This window comes from Pongo abelii, chromosome 5, assembly GCF_028885655.2.
Source record: "Pongo abelii isolate AG06213 chromosome 5, NHGRI_mPonAbe1-v2.0_pri, whole genome shotgun sequence".
NCBI classification, from domain to species: domain Eukaryota; kingdom Metazoa; phylum Chordata; class Mammalia; order Primates; family Hominidae; genus Pongo; species Pongo abelii.
The window spans coordinates 131,784,867-131,798,643 of record NC_071990.2 but is presented as its reverse complement, the minus strand read 5'-3'; the positions used below and the strand labels follow the sequence as shown (position 1 = coordinate 131,798,643).

The window sequence follows — 13,777 nt, the reverse complement described above, 5'->3', positions numbered from 1 at the left end:
AGAGTTGTTCTGGGCCGGGCATGGTGAAACACGCCTGGAATCCCAGCACTTTGAGAGGCCAAGGCAGGTGGATCACCTGAGATCAGGAGTTCGAGACCAGCCTGGCCAACAGGGTGAAACCCTGTGTCTACTAAAAATACAAAAATTAGCCGGGCATGGTGGCGCATGTCTGGAATCCCAGCTACTCGGGAGGCTGAGGCAGGAGAACCACTTGAGTCCGGGAGGTGGAGGTTGCAGTGAGCTGAGATTGTACCGTTGAACTCCAGCACTCCAGCACTCCAACCTCGGCAACAAGAGCGAGACTCCGTCTCAAAAAAAAAAAAAAAAAGGAAAAAAAAAAGTTATTCCTGAGAACTGAATCACCTAAGTTCTAAGTTACTGATGAAACTGAAGTTCAAAATGTGAAAATCTAGGATCCGCATTCTGGGTCAGTGGCTCTGCCAACTTACTGCCAACCTGTGAGAGACTTCCCTGGTGGCCAGCTCTTCATCTCACCTCTGTAAGTGCAGCAAAAATGGACTTCTTATTCATAATTTAGTAAATTCACAGTTTCAAAAACAGATTATTAGATTAGCTTAATAATAAAGGTCACATAACTGACCTGTTAAATTTTTAATTCCTTTTTAATTTTTATTTTCTTTTTCTAAGCTAAATTATTTTTATCTGAACACTTAGACATAATATATAAAGACACATTAAGAACCCACAGATTTGCCCACATACTGTGACTCTAATGAAATTGGGAAATTACTAAATGTACACTTATGTCGCTGAAGGAGAACCCATAATTAATCAAGTAATTCTGAAATTGGGAAATTATTAAATATACACTTATGTCACTAAAGGAAAACCCACAGTTAATCAGGTAATTCTGAGAAATTAGTTTGAAATGATAAAAATCACATGATTATTAGCAAATAACATTACATACCAACAAATTGCTTTAGATGATGCTGGTATGTTCAGATGCAGAGAAATAAATATGCTATGACCCTTTGAGATGATGGCAAAGAATTAATGAATAACTTCACATGATATTAATAATCCAGCACCAAGATACCACCCACAAAGCAGCAAAGCCTTTTAGCTGACAGATAGCTAACTTGTTATTCTCTATCAAACTACAGAGTCAACCATGAGCCTGAGTTGTAAGGCTCAGCTACCATCTTTAAAAGGTCAATTATCGGCTGGGCATGGCGGCTCACACCTGTAATCCCAGCATTTTGGGAGGCTAAGACGAGTGGATCACCTGAGGTCAGGAGTTTGAGACCAGCCTGGCCAACATGGCTAAACTCCATCTCTACTAAAAATACAAAAACAAAAAATAAATAAATAGCTGGGTGTGGTGGCAGGTGCCTGTAATCCCTGCTACTTGGGAGGCTGAGGCAGGAGAATCACTTGAACCCAGGAGGCAGAGGTTCCGGTGAGCCAAGATTGCACCACTGCACTCCAGCCTGGGCGACAGAGTGCGACTCCTTCTCAAAAATAAATAAATAAATGAAGTCAGTTGTCATCACCATTTATGGCATGCATATTTTGTGAGCCAAATGTCAGAATGAAAGGTCTGACAAATAGAGTATGTGGTTGGGAATAATAAGGCAGAATATTGAAATTGTGACTGTTCCAGTAAATCCATGATGATTGACTGCTATCCTTATACTCAAACCCAGAGGAAAGGGAAAACAGCAGGACTAGCAAACAGAAAAATTTCTTTTTTATTTAAAATTTTTATATTGTTATATTTTCAGATTTAATAACAATAATAATAATAGCTTATGTTTAATAGTAGCCAAATTTACTGCACATTTACTCCATACTATCTTATTCTGAACATACTACATGTGTGTTCTATATTTAATCTCACAACAACTCTGTAAGGTGGTTTAACAGATGAGAACACTGAATCACAGAAAGAATGCAATATTTGCTGAAGGACTCTTGGCTCCCAAAGGTAGAGTTAGAATTAAATTCAGGCAACCTAAATCAAGAGCCCAGGTATTCATCTTAATGCTGTATTGTGCTGCTTAATTTTACTTGTCAACTAGGCTAGGCAATTGTACCCCAGTTGTTTAGTCATATACTAGACTGCATGTTTCTGTGAAGGTGTTTTTATATACAAATAACATTTAAAAGGTAGACCTCGAGTAAAGCAGATTACTCTCATAATATTGGTGAGCCTCATCTAATTAATCAAAGCCATTAAGAGCAAAGACTGAGGTTTCCTGAAGAAGAAGCAATTCCAACTCAAGAGTGTAACATAGAAATCCTGCCTAAATTTCCAGCCGGCAAGTGTGGGACTCTATACTACAACACCAGCTCTTCCTTGAACTTTCAACCTGCTTGCCTGTTTATGGATTTCAGACTTGCCAGTCCCCATAATCACATGAACCAATTCCTTAATATAAATTCTGTCTTGAATACACACACACACACACACACACACACACACACACACACACCATATTGGTTTTGCTTCTATGGAGAACCCTGACTAATACATGTATATTTGTATATCTGAAGTTTCTATTATATAACATTATGTTATATAACCTTTATCATAATCCTATGCCCCAGGTAAAACAAGCATTATTAACATTTTACAGATAAATGAAATGAAGCCAATAGAAGGCAGATTATCCAAATCAAAGCTCTAGTACATGATAAAGCCTGAACTAAAACATAGATCCAAGATTACGAGATCTGCCAGCACATGTATTAGTTTGGCTACAGCAAATGTTATATATTTCTGGAAGGATATGAGTTTGCCATCACCTACCTAGATCTTCTGACTACATGGTTTAAAAATCTTTTCTTGGGCTGGGCACGGTGGTTCACACCTATAATCCCAGCACTTTGGGGGGCCAAGGGAGGTGGATGACTTGAGGTCAGGAGTTTGAGACCAGCCTGGCCAACATGGTGAAACCCCGTCTCTACTGAAAACACAAAAATTAGCCAGACATGGTGGCGGGCGCCCCTAATCCCAGCTACTCAGGAGGCTGAGGCAGGGGAATCACTTGAACCTGGGAGGTGGAGGTTGCAGTGAGCCGAGATCGTGCCACTGCCCTCTAACCTGGGTGACAGAGTGAGACTCTGTCTCTCTCTCTCTATATATATATTTTTCTTTACCTTTTACTACTTCTCAAATAAATAAGTGCCACTGATCAGATAATTCAAACAAACAAGAAGAGGAGAACACTGGATTGACAGTTGTGGAAAAAGTCTGCCTCCTAGCCATTTTCTGGAGCTAATATAATATGCAAATAGGCAAAGATGTAGAAAATAGAATCAAGAAAAGCCACATCTTCATTTGTATTTTCAAATACCTATGGAGTCCCTATTGCACAGTGTGTACACTTGTCCTTTGAATGATGGCAAAAGAAATATGTTATTATTGAGTCACAGAGCAGTGAGTCTATGCTAAAAGCCTATAAAGTACTTCTAGCATTTAAAGTAGCCTCAACAACAACATCCTTCTCCTTAAGCTCATTCACCATGTCTCCTGTGCACCACCCTTAATTGTGTTATTTATTAGATGTGTAGTCTTACAAGACAAACAATAATAAGGTCCCCAGATAAGTGTTACCACAGTTAACACTCAGTAGGTCTAATACATGAAATAAGAGATTATAGAAGGGTGCATAGAAGTTAACCGAAGAGTGATGTTTGCTAGCAGAAAGTAAAGAGCAACTCTGTGTCAATACTTGAAAAGATACCATCTTCAATAGAGTGAAATAGCTGTGTTGTGAGCATTTATTAGCGATTACACCCCTCATAAGACTGTAATCACCAACCTTTAGCTCTTCTCAGCAGTCTCAGTCTATTTCACTTGGCAACTACTCTCCCACTCACCTAAGTAAATTTTGCAAACCTATCACTATCTTTAAACCATTGATTTCCTCCTCTCATCCCAGCTTCACAGAGGAAATAGAAGCCATAGATTTGGAGTTACCTAAACATCCACATTAGTTTCCATCCACATTTCTCCTTTCACATTGGTGGAGGTGACCCTCCTCCTACCCAAAGCCGAACTTTCACCTGTCTCTTTGGCTTCCATCTTGTGATGATTAATTTGATGTGTCACCTTGGCTAGGCTATGGTACACAGTTGTTTGGTCAAACACCAGTCTAGCTGTTGCTATGAAGCTATTTTTTTTTCAGATGTGATTAACATTTAAATTAGCAGACTGAGTAAACAAATTACTCTCCATAATGTAGGTGGACCTCATTCAGTAAGTTGAAGGCCTTAAGGGAAAAGACTGAGGTACCCAGAAGAGGAAGGAATTCTGCCTTCAAACTCAAGACTGCAACACTGACTCCTGCCAAAATTTCCAGCCTGCCGGCATCCTGCCCTATAAATTTCAGACTTGCCAGCCCCCACGATATGGTGAGCCAGCTCCTTAAAATCAATCTCTTTTTTTCTCTGTCTTTCTCTATATAGATGTATAGATATATCTGGTTCTATTTATCTAGAGTACTCTGACTCATACACATCCTCATCTACTTTCTTGGGAACCTCACAAAAGGGCTTCCTAATATTTTTCACAAAATGGTCTACTTAAAAACAAATTTGCATAACACACTGGCTGCTCATAGCTGGAAGCTCATGCCACCTGGAGCGGAGGACATCAAGACTTCAGCTCACCTGTAACTCTTTTTTTTTTTTTTTGAGACGGAGTCGTGCTCTGTCACCAGGCTGGAGTGCAGTGGCATGATCTCAGCTCACTGCAACCTCCGCCTCCCAGGTTCAAGCGATTCTCCTGCCTCAACCTCCCGAGGAGCTGGGACTACAGTGCGTGCCACCATGCCCGGCTAATTTTTGTATTTTTAGTAGAGACAAGGTTTCACTATGTTGGCCAGGATGGTCTCGATCGCTTAATCTCATGATCCGCCTGCCTCGGCCTCCCAAAGTACTGGGATTATAGGCGTGAGCCACTGCGCCTGGCCACACCTGTAACTCTTAGCTGCAGCATCCTTCTAGAGGATCTCTTCATAACCCTTTGCTTACTTCTCTCCCTTGTGTGTTCTACCTCTCATTGGATTTTAAACAAGTCCAAGGCTATCAGGTTAAAAAAGATAAAATAAAATAGAATATAGGTTTTCAAATCTTCCTCAAATTAACACCTTATTTCTTTTTCTTGTTTCACACTTTTTATAGTTATTTATTCTGCTTTTCCCCTTTTTGTTCCTCCCCTTCAAGTATTTGTTTAAGGAATAAAGAAATGAATGAATAATTGTCTACTAAATGCAAGAATGCTAGGCACTATGGGGACTATCAAGATACATGAAAATTACTCCTTAAACAAGGCATATATTGGTTCAAATAAGCATATGTATAAAATGTTATGTGATTGTTATAAGCAACAAGGCAGAAAGTAGAAGGATGGCGCGTCAAAGGATGAGAATTGTTTGGAAGATTTCTAGGAGGAGACTAAACTTAGGTAAAGATCATTACAGCAAAGTACATACCATATATGCTCATTTAGAAGACGGAAGAAAAAAATTGGAGCCAAGCAAAACGATAGGTAAGAAATGTGGCATCCAAAGTAATTCTGGAGGTAGGCAAATGGTTAGGGGAAGGAGAGATTTTGAAAGATAGAACAAGGCCAGGCACAGTGGCTCATGCCTGTAATGCCAGCACTTTGGGAGGCTGAGGCAGGCAGATTCTTTGAGGTCGGGAGTTTGAGACCAGTCTGGGCAGCATGGTGAAACTCCGTCTGTACTAAAAATACAAAAATTATCCAGGTGTGATTGTGTGCACCTGTAGTCAGCTACTCAGGAGGCTGAGGCAGGAGAATCACTTGAGCCTGAGAGGTGGAGGTTGCAATGAGCAGAGATCTTGCCACTGCACTCCAGCCTGGGCGACAGAGCAAGACTCCATCTCAAAACAAATAAATAGAGAATGAGCTTCTCTAGGGATAAATCTAATTTTGGAGAAGCCAATGAAGGAGAAAATTTAAAGAAAATGCAGAAGCATCAGGGAGAATAGAAAAAATATATGGATATCTATATCTATGTAATTTTCAATGAGTAGGCCAAGGGTACATACATAGAGAACAGTTTCCACAAAAAAAGAGAGAAAATTTGAAGCAAAAACTAGGTGATCATATGTTAAAAGCACATGAAGGAATGGAGGCAATAAATACCAAGTGTTCTTTCAAAAGAAAGGAACTGTGCGGTAACCTTGACATCCCTTTGAAGCTTCAGCATTCTCCATCCCATGTCTCCAGTCTGTCATTAAGGCTCACTCTTCTCCTCTCAGAAATGCCTACCATCTTGATCTTTCCTTTTCCCTTGCTATACTGCCCCTCTCCTACCTTAATTGGTTTCCTTGACGCTCACTTTTCCTCCCTTCTGGCCATCCTGTGTTGGGTCAATGAAGTGTGTGAGATAAAGGCAGATGGTGCCACAGGAGGGACAGCATAGCATGGAAGAAAGCAGGTAAGAGCCTGGCTTCTGGTGCTAAACAAACTTAGTTTCAATCTTATCACTATCTGATCCTAAGCAAATTATTTGAGTTCATAAACCTATTTCTTCATTTCTAAAACATGAGCAATACCTTCCTTATTGATTTGTTATAAGGTTCAAATAAAGTAAAGTATGCTAAATAGACAGATATATGTACCCAAGGTGCATAATCATTTTTATTATGACAACAAACTGGTGTTTCTAAAGCACTGCCTTTATTATCTCATATCCGTGATCAAAAGTCTTCAAGACCCTACCATCTCTTATGGCTTTAAATGTAAATTTCTCTCTCCTAAACTATGAACTCTTGGGCTGGGACTTGTCTTAGTTATCTTTGCAACCCCTGTGAAACACTAGTGCCATTTATTCAACACACATTTCCTTTAACTGGGAATAAGATGGACTTTTAAAATTGTCACTGGGCATAATAAGATGCTATTGGCTTCATGTAACGGAAAATACAACTAGCAATGACATTACAAAATAAATGCTTATCGCATATAACAGAATTATAGATATAGTGAGTTTCTGGATTAGTTGACTCTATAATGTCAAGTTTTTTCTCTTCTAATCCTCCACCCTTAGCATATTGGCTTTTTATCCTCAACATGCTTCCAGCCAGTTGGAAGCTACCCTCATGCTTCCAACATGAGAGCTCTCCTTACTTCCCTCTCTCTCTCTTTACTAGTGAGGCTGCTTTTCTGGATTTCATCTGCTTGATTCTCTTTCTCTCAATTTGATCAGTAATTGTTGGAAATCCCAGGGTTCTAAATTGGGTTTTCTTCACTACTAACTCTCCTTGATGACTGTGAATACTCATGCTTTCAAAAAATGTATTCAGATAACTGCCAAATGTATCTTTCAGCCCACATCTCTTCAAGCTCCATGTTTATATATCCAATTCATATCTCCACTTGGTGTCTACTATATGTAACATTTTGCAACTCTTTTGTCATTCAGTATTATGGAATGCTCAGATGGAATTATCCATCGTATCCATGAGATCTAGTCCATTTTTAACCATTGAATACTAACTGAATGTATAAATCAGTCTCAGTTTAGCTATCTACTTCCTTGACTTGGGACAGTTGTTTCTACTTTTTGCTATTACAAACAGAGCTGCAAATAAAGAATTTTACATGTCTGCTTACTCTACTATTATGGAACAAGCATTTATCTCCCCATAGAATTGTGGGTTCACCTATTTCTCCTTCTTATTGTATGAAATGTTCTCTATATATGTTGTTGGAGGCATGTATATTTTGAAATGTTATTACTTCCTTGTGACTTGAATCTTGTATCAATGCATAGTAACCATCTTCATCCCTAATAATGCTATCCCTCTCCGAGTGCATTCTTTATGTTAACATAGATACACTAACCTAATTTGGTTATTTACCTGGTCTACCTTTTCTCATCCTTTTACTTTAAATCATTTTATGCCATGATATTTATGTTTATGTTCCCTTATAAAGACAATTTTATTGAATACTTACCACCCAATTTATGGCCTTGCTCCTTTAACTAGAGAATTTTGCTCATATGACATTCTTGTGATTGCTGAAATATTTGGATTTATATCTATCTTCTCTTTCTCTCTCCCTCTCTCTCTCTTTTTCAGCTTTCTCTTTAAAATGATTTTTTGTCTTTTCCTGCCTTCTATAAGATTAACTAAGTTATCTTTAATCCTTGTTATTCTCTAGTTATTTAGATATTATATAATCCATTTCTGTTTTTAAGTGATTATGTTGAAATTGCTAACATATATACTTGATTAAACAGGAACTAAAATTGAAATCAGTAATTCTAACCTTCTTCTAATAAAAATGACTCATCTTTCTTATTAAGTGTTAGAGATGTTTGGAATTTCATTATATCTTGATATTATTACCAAAATTAATAACCATTATCATTACTGTTCTGTGTAAGAAATGCTTCTTAGGCCGGGCATGGTGGCTCATGCCTGTAATCCCAACACTTTGGGAGGCTGAAGTGGGCGAATCACTTGAAGTCAGGAGTTCAAGACCAGCCTGGCCAACATGGTGAAACCCGGTCTCTACTAAAAAGACAAGAATTAGCCTGGCATGATGGCACACGCCTCTTATCACATGGAAATCACAGCTACTTGGGAGGCTGAGGAAGGAGAATCACTTGAACCTGGGAGGCAGAGGTTGTGGTGAGCCAGGACAGCACCACTGCACTCCAGGCTGGGTGACAGAGCAAGACACTCTTTCAAAAAAAGTGATAATAATAACAATGCTTCTTTATATTGACCCACATGTTTACTAATTTCTTTGCTTACTATCATTACTTGAAGCCTATTCTTCTTTCCGGCTTTTTCCTTACTTATATCCTTTAAAAGTCATTATTCATTATAGATCTGAAAGTGGTAAATACTCTTAATTTTGTCAAAAAATTATTTTTAACTCTCCTTCCCAAATGATAGTTTGTGTAATTTATTCTAGATTAACAATTATTTTCTCTTAGTAATTTGAAGAAAGACAATACAATATACCATTTCTCTTTAGCCTTTTTTCTTGCTATTAAAAGCATGTGACAGCATAATTTTTGTTTCTTTTTAGGTAATCTGTCTTTTCTCGCTGATTGCCTTCTAGATCCTCTTTTTGTCTTTGGTATTTGATGGTTTTACTATAAGGCTCTATGTGTGATTTATTTTTATTTAGCCTGCTCACGACTGATAATGTTGCCTTAATCTAAGGATTCATATATTTCATACATTCTGGAAAACTCTCAGCCATTACCTCAACATTTACTTCTCCCTCTTCTCTCAAACACCACCTTCTACAACTCCTACCAGACTGTTGCTCTCATTCTAACCTTCATATCTGTTAATTTCTCCTACCTGTTTTCTGATTATCTCTCAGTGCTATATTCTGAGTAATAGTCTTCATTCCAACTCTGTTTGCAAATCCTTTAGTTGTATATTACTTTCTGTTTAGTCTATTGACTTTTTTATTTCTAGAAATTATATTTTATTCTTTTTCAAATGTGCCATTTTTTGTAGTGTCTTTTTTTTCTTAGGATTTAAATTCCACATTTTATTTTTTATTCATTTAGGACAAACCAATTTTATAATCTTGACCAGTGCCCTAGAAGCTGAAATTCTTGGGTTTCCAATTATCCCCATTGCTGTGTCTGTTGACTTATAAATTGTTGCTGAATAGCATCTGTTGAGGGCGTGCCTCCCTGAAAGTTTTATATTTGCTTCTTTTACATACCCCAAGAGAATCACGCTGCTGGGTCCAATTTTTATACCAATCTCTTTCTTTCAAGGTTTCCAGAATTTGTGAGAAGTTATTATTCTGAACCTTGAGCCTGCATGAAACACAAGTTTGGAATTTGAATTCTCAGAAAATTCTCTTTTGTTTCAGCTGTTACTTTTAGCGTCCTTGTCTTCTCTGTATCAGTGAGTAGATTTTTTTTTTTCTTAGAACACTCTTTCTCTGAGGGTTTCCCTGAAGTCCAGTACTTTTGAAAGTCTCATATTTATTCAATGGTCTCCATTTCAATCCCCCTCTTGTTTTGAATACAAAGCTTCAGTTTCTCTTCCCATGAGGATTTTAAACTCTAAGCCTCTGTACTATTGAGACCAAGACTACTTCAGGGCAGTCACAGCGGCTCATGGTTTCACACACTTCAGTTTGCCACCAGGGGAGACTCTATTCTTCCTTGTATGATCAACTATGCATTTATAGTTGCCTATGTATGTAATATACATAACATGTATTTCATAGGTGTTGGTAGTAGAATTTTCTGCTTCTCGTTGTCCTCTGTTTGTTATCTCTTTAAGACTACCATCTCTTTAGGACTAGAACACAAGGCCATTTCCCTAGTTATGGAAGCCAATTTAATGCAAAGAGTAAGGCCAAATCTTTCTCTCTCTCTCTCTCTCCCCCCATCCCCCTGCACATGCGCATGTGTGCTTGTGTGTGTGTGTGTTACTTGTGTGAATATGTTAAGTAAGTAAAGCAAGGCCTCAGCCAGGGAAGACTTTCCTGAGTAGCTCTGTCATGTCTTGAAGGAAGAAGAATTTACTACAGAGGCAGAAGATGTCTGTTCTAGGCAGAGTATGGCAAGTGCAAATGCTGAAAGGTTTAAAAGAACATGGATTATTTGAAGATCTGTGAGTAGGTCCATTCCACTGGCACATAAGCTTAACATGGGGAAATGGCCGAAATCAAGGACTGTATCATGGAAATCCATTTTATTTATTTCTGTTTATTTATTTATTTATTTATTTGAGATGAGTCTTGCTCTATTGCCCAGGCTGGAGTGCAGTGACACAATCTCGACTCACTGCAACCTCTGCCTCCTGACTTCAAGTGATTCTCCCACCTCAGCCTCCTAAGTCCCAGGAACTACAGGCAAGTGGCACTGGCTAATTTTTGTATTTTTAGTAGAGACATGGTTTCTACATGTTACCCAGGCTGGTCTCAAACTCCTGACCTCAGGTGATCCTCCCACCTCGGCCTCCCAAAGTGCTGAGATTACAGGTGTGAGCAACCATGCCTGGCTGAAATACATTTTAATTCCATTCTAAGAAGCTTATATTTTATCCTAAAGGCCATTGAAAGCTCTTGAAGGATTTCAAGCAGAAGAGTGACATGATTAGATTTCCTCTATAGAGAGAGTGCAAAAATGAAGAACAGATGCAGGGAGATAAGAGGCCATTGCATTAATTCACATATTTGATTCTCCATGCTGTAAAGAGTCATTTTGGGGCAGAAAATGTCAAGGTGGGTTGTGGATACAGAGAAAAATGTCCAGGGCTGGATACCTGAAACCAAGGGCATATAAACCAAAGGAAGAATCAGATAGGATGCTGATCAGAGCATTTGAAGTTCTCATGGCCAAAACTGGATCAGAGGCCAGTATCCAAGTTTGGTTATGGAGTCAAGATATCTAGATCAGAAGATGCAGATCAACCTAAATAAATGGGGAGAACAGGGATAAAAGTTTGGTGCTATCAGTTATAGTGCACTGTGGCCAGTAATTGCTAAGCTTTTAGATATGTCTGTTTTCACTCATTCACATAACAGATAGGCATGCCTATTGTTTATTTTTACTGCCTTTCCAGCTGGGTCTATTTGATCCATTAGCATTACTAAAAATTTACTTTTAAATGCAATTAACAACAAAAAAGATGAGCAAACAACGGTATATAAATGATATAACACACTGCTTTGACTGGAGAAAAATAATTCTTTAATGTAGCTTTACCTGCATCTTTAGGGATACAGCCATAGACTATCATATGGGGCAAAGAGGCAATGTTCTTGCCAAAAGAAGCAATCTGGGATGCCGTGATTCCCCATTTTCTTTGTAAGAGAAATATAGAAAACCTCTAGATGTTTGGCAGGTGTTTATCACTATTTCTACACAAAAGGGAGAGAAAGAGCATGGCAATGTGGTGTTCCAAATGTAAAACAAAACCCACTTAATCCAGATGACAAGGTGTAACTGGTGATGTTCTAGCAAAGCAACTGCTATTATCAAGCTTTCAAGTTCTTTTGGAAAATGTAGGCTCTGTCTTCCCCATCTTGGCAATGGTGCATCTCTAACCCTAATTTAATATCCCCAGTGGTGCACATCTGATGGCCCTGAAATGTAAATAAAGAGGAAATAATAACTTTATTCTATAAAATCAGTAAGCAAGAGACTTTTCATTTCTCTATCAGTTTGAAGTGTAGTGATTCCTACTATGCTCAATCACACTAACCAGTAGTTTTCCCTTATACACAGTATTGCTTTCCATAATTTCAGTTACCTGTCATTAGCCACAATCCAAAATAGGGGAGGACAGTACAATGGGATATTTTGAAAGAGAGAGATAGAGAGAGACCACATTCACATAACTTGCATTACAGTATGTTGTTATAATTGTTCTATTTTATTATTAGCTATTGTTGTTAATCTCTTAGTACATCTAATTTATAAATTAGACTTTATTATAGGCACATATGTGTAGGAAAAGAACATAGTATATAGAAAGTTCAATACTATCCATGGTTTCAGGCATCCACTGGAGGTCTTGGAATGTATCCCCTGAGGATATCAGAGAACTACTGTGCCACATTTTTAATGTGAATGTTTATTTTGAAGTATATATTACACATATCATAATTAGCATATTATAATTATCCTGATGGTGATATAGATGATTACTAAATTTTAATGTGAAAATAAAGAGGGGAGGCAAGAAGATAAAGACTATCTTTAGATAACTCCTGTCCCAAGGAGTTTACAACTGCAATGTAATGTTCCAAATAACTATAATATGGGATGCTATGTGTACATGCTGAAATAGAACCGTGAACAATGGCCAAATGGGTACAGAATCCAAGTGGGACACAGTCAATTTGAGTGCAGGAACAAAAATCCTGAGAAATTTTGATTAGGCAGTTGGGAAGCTAGAAGAGAGTTTAGAGGAGAGGCTAGACATAGAAGATGTCTGTCTAAAGGTGATATTTTCAAGCTTTGGGAAGGAATGTGAGTGCCAAAGGGAGGCATGTGAGAGAAGAGAAGAGGGCCAAAAAAATGAACCTTCTGCAGATCTTCCTGGAGGGGACAGGAAAATAAATTGAATCAGGAAGGTTTGGGAATGGTGAGAAGGGTAAGAGGTATGTCATTATATGCCATTATCAAGAGCAAAAAAATAATTAAATGTCAAACCACAAGAAAGACCTGCAAGGTGAAATGCTTGTGAAGTTTAATAACTTCGTGATGAGGAGGCTGGTTATAAGCTGCAAGAGAATGGATTCAGTAAATAGGAAAACAAAGATTATGATGAGCCAAGCAGTGAATGGGAACTTTTAAAAGTAGAAGTAGCTAGTGAAAAACAAAATGACAGAAAACAAACATTTGAGTTTGGTGATAAGAAAGAGGGAAATGGAAAAATAGCCTAAAGCAAAGTTTTAATTTGTTTTGAATGGTTCAGTTTTATTTTTAACTTAGGAAAGATAATTATTATTCGCAACTGAAGATAAGAGTCAAAGGGGAGAAAGAAATTAAAATTTGAAAGACAAAGATAATGTCCCTGGGAGGTGCAGCTCAAAGACTAGGTAATAATAAAGACTGCTTTTTATTTAGCTGCTACTGTATGTCAGATGGTGTATTAGTCCATTTCTCATGATGCTATGAAGACATACCCAAGACTGGGTAATTTATAAAGAAAAGAGGTTTAGGCCAGGAACAGTGGCTCACACCTGTAATCCCATCACTTTGGGAGGCCGAGGCGGGTGGGTCACCTGAGGTCAGGAGTTTGAGACCAGCCTGGCCAACATGATGAAACC

At 38.2% G+C, this 13,777-nt stretch overlaps 1 protein-coding gene across 6 annotated transcripts in view; it reads left to right on the top strand.

Annotated features, from left to right (window-relative positions):
* Nucleotides 1–13,777, top strand: part of SAMD3 (sterile alpha motif domain containing 3) — a 218,340-nt gene that overhangs the window by 68,521 nt on the left and 136,042 nt on the right. For 5 of the 6 annotated variants that reach the window (XM_054558160.2, XM_024249072.3, XM_024249071.3 and 2 more), the window contains one exon: nt 4,215–4,383. The exons of the other annotated variant lie outside the window; for it this stretch is intronic. The gene's annotated coding sequence lies outside the window, so the exon portion shown is untranslated. The remainder of the gene's footprint in view (nt 1–4,214; nt 4,384–13,777) is intronic. 6 annotated transcript variants of the gene reach the window in all.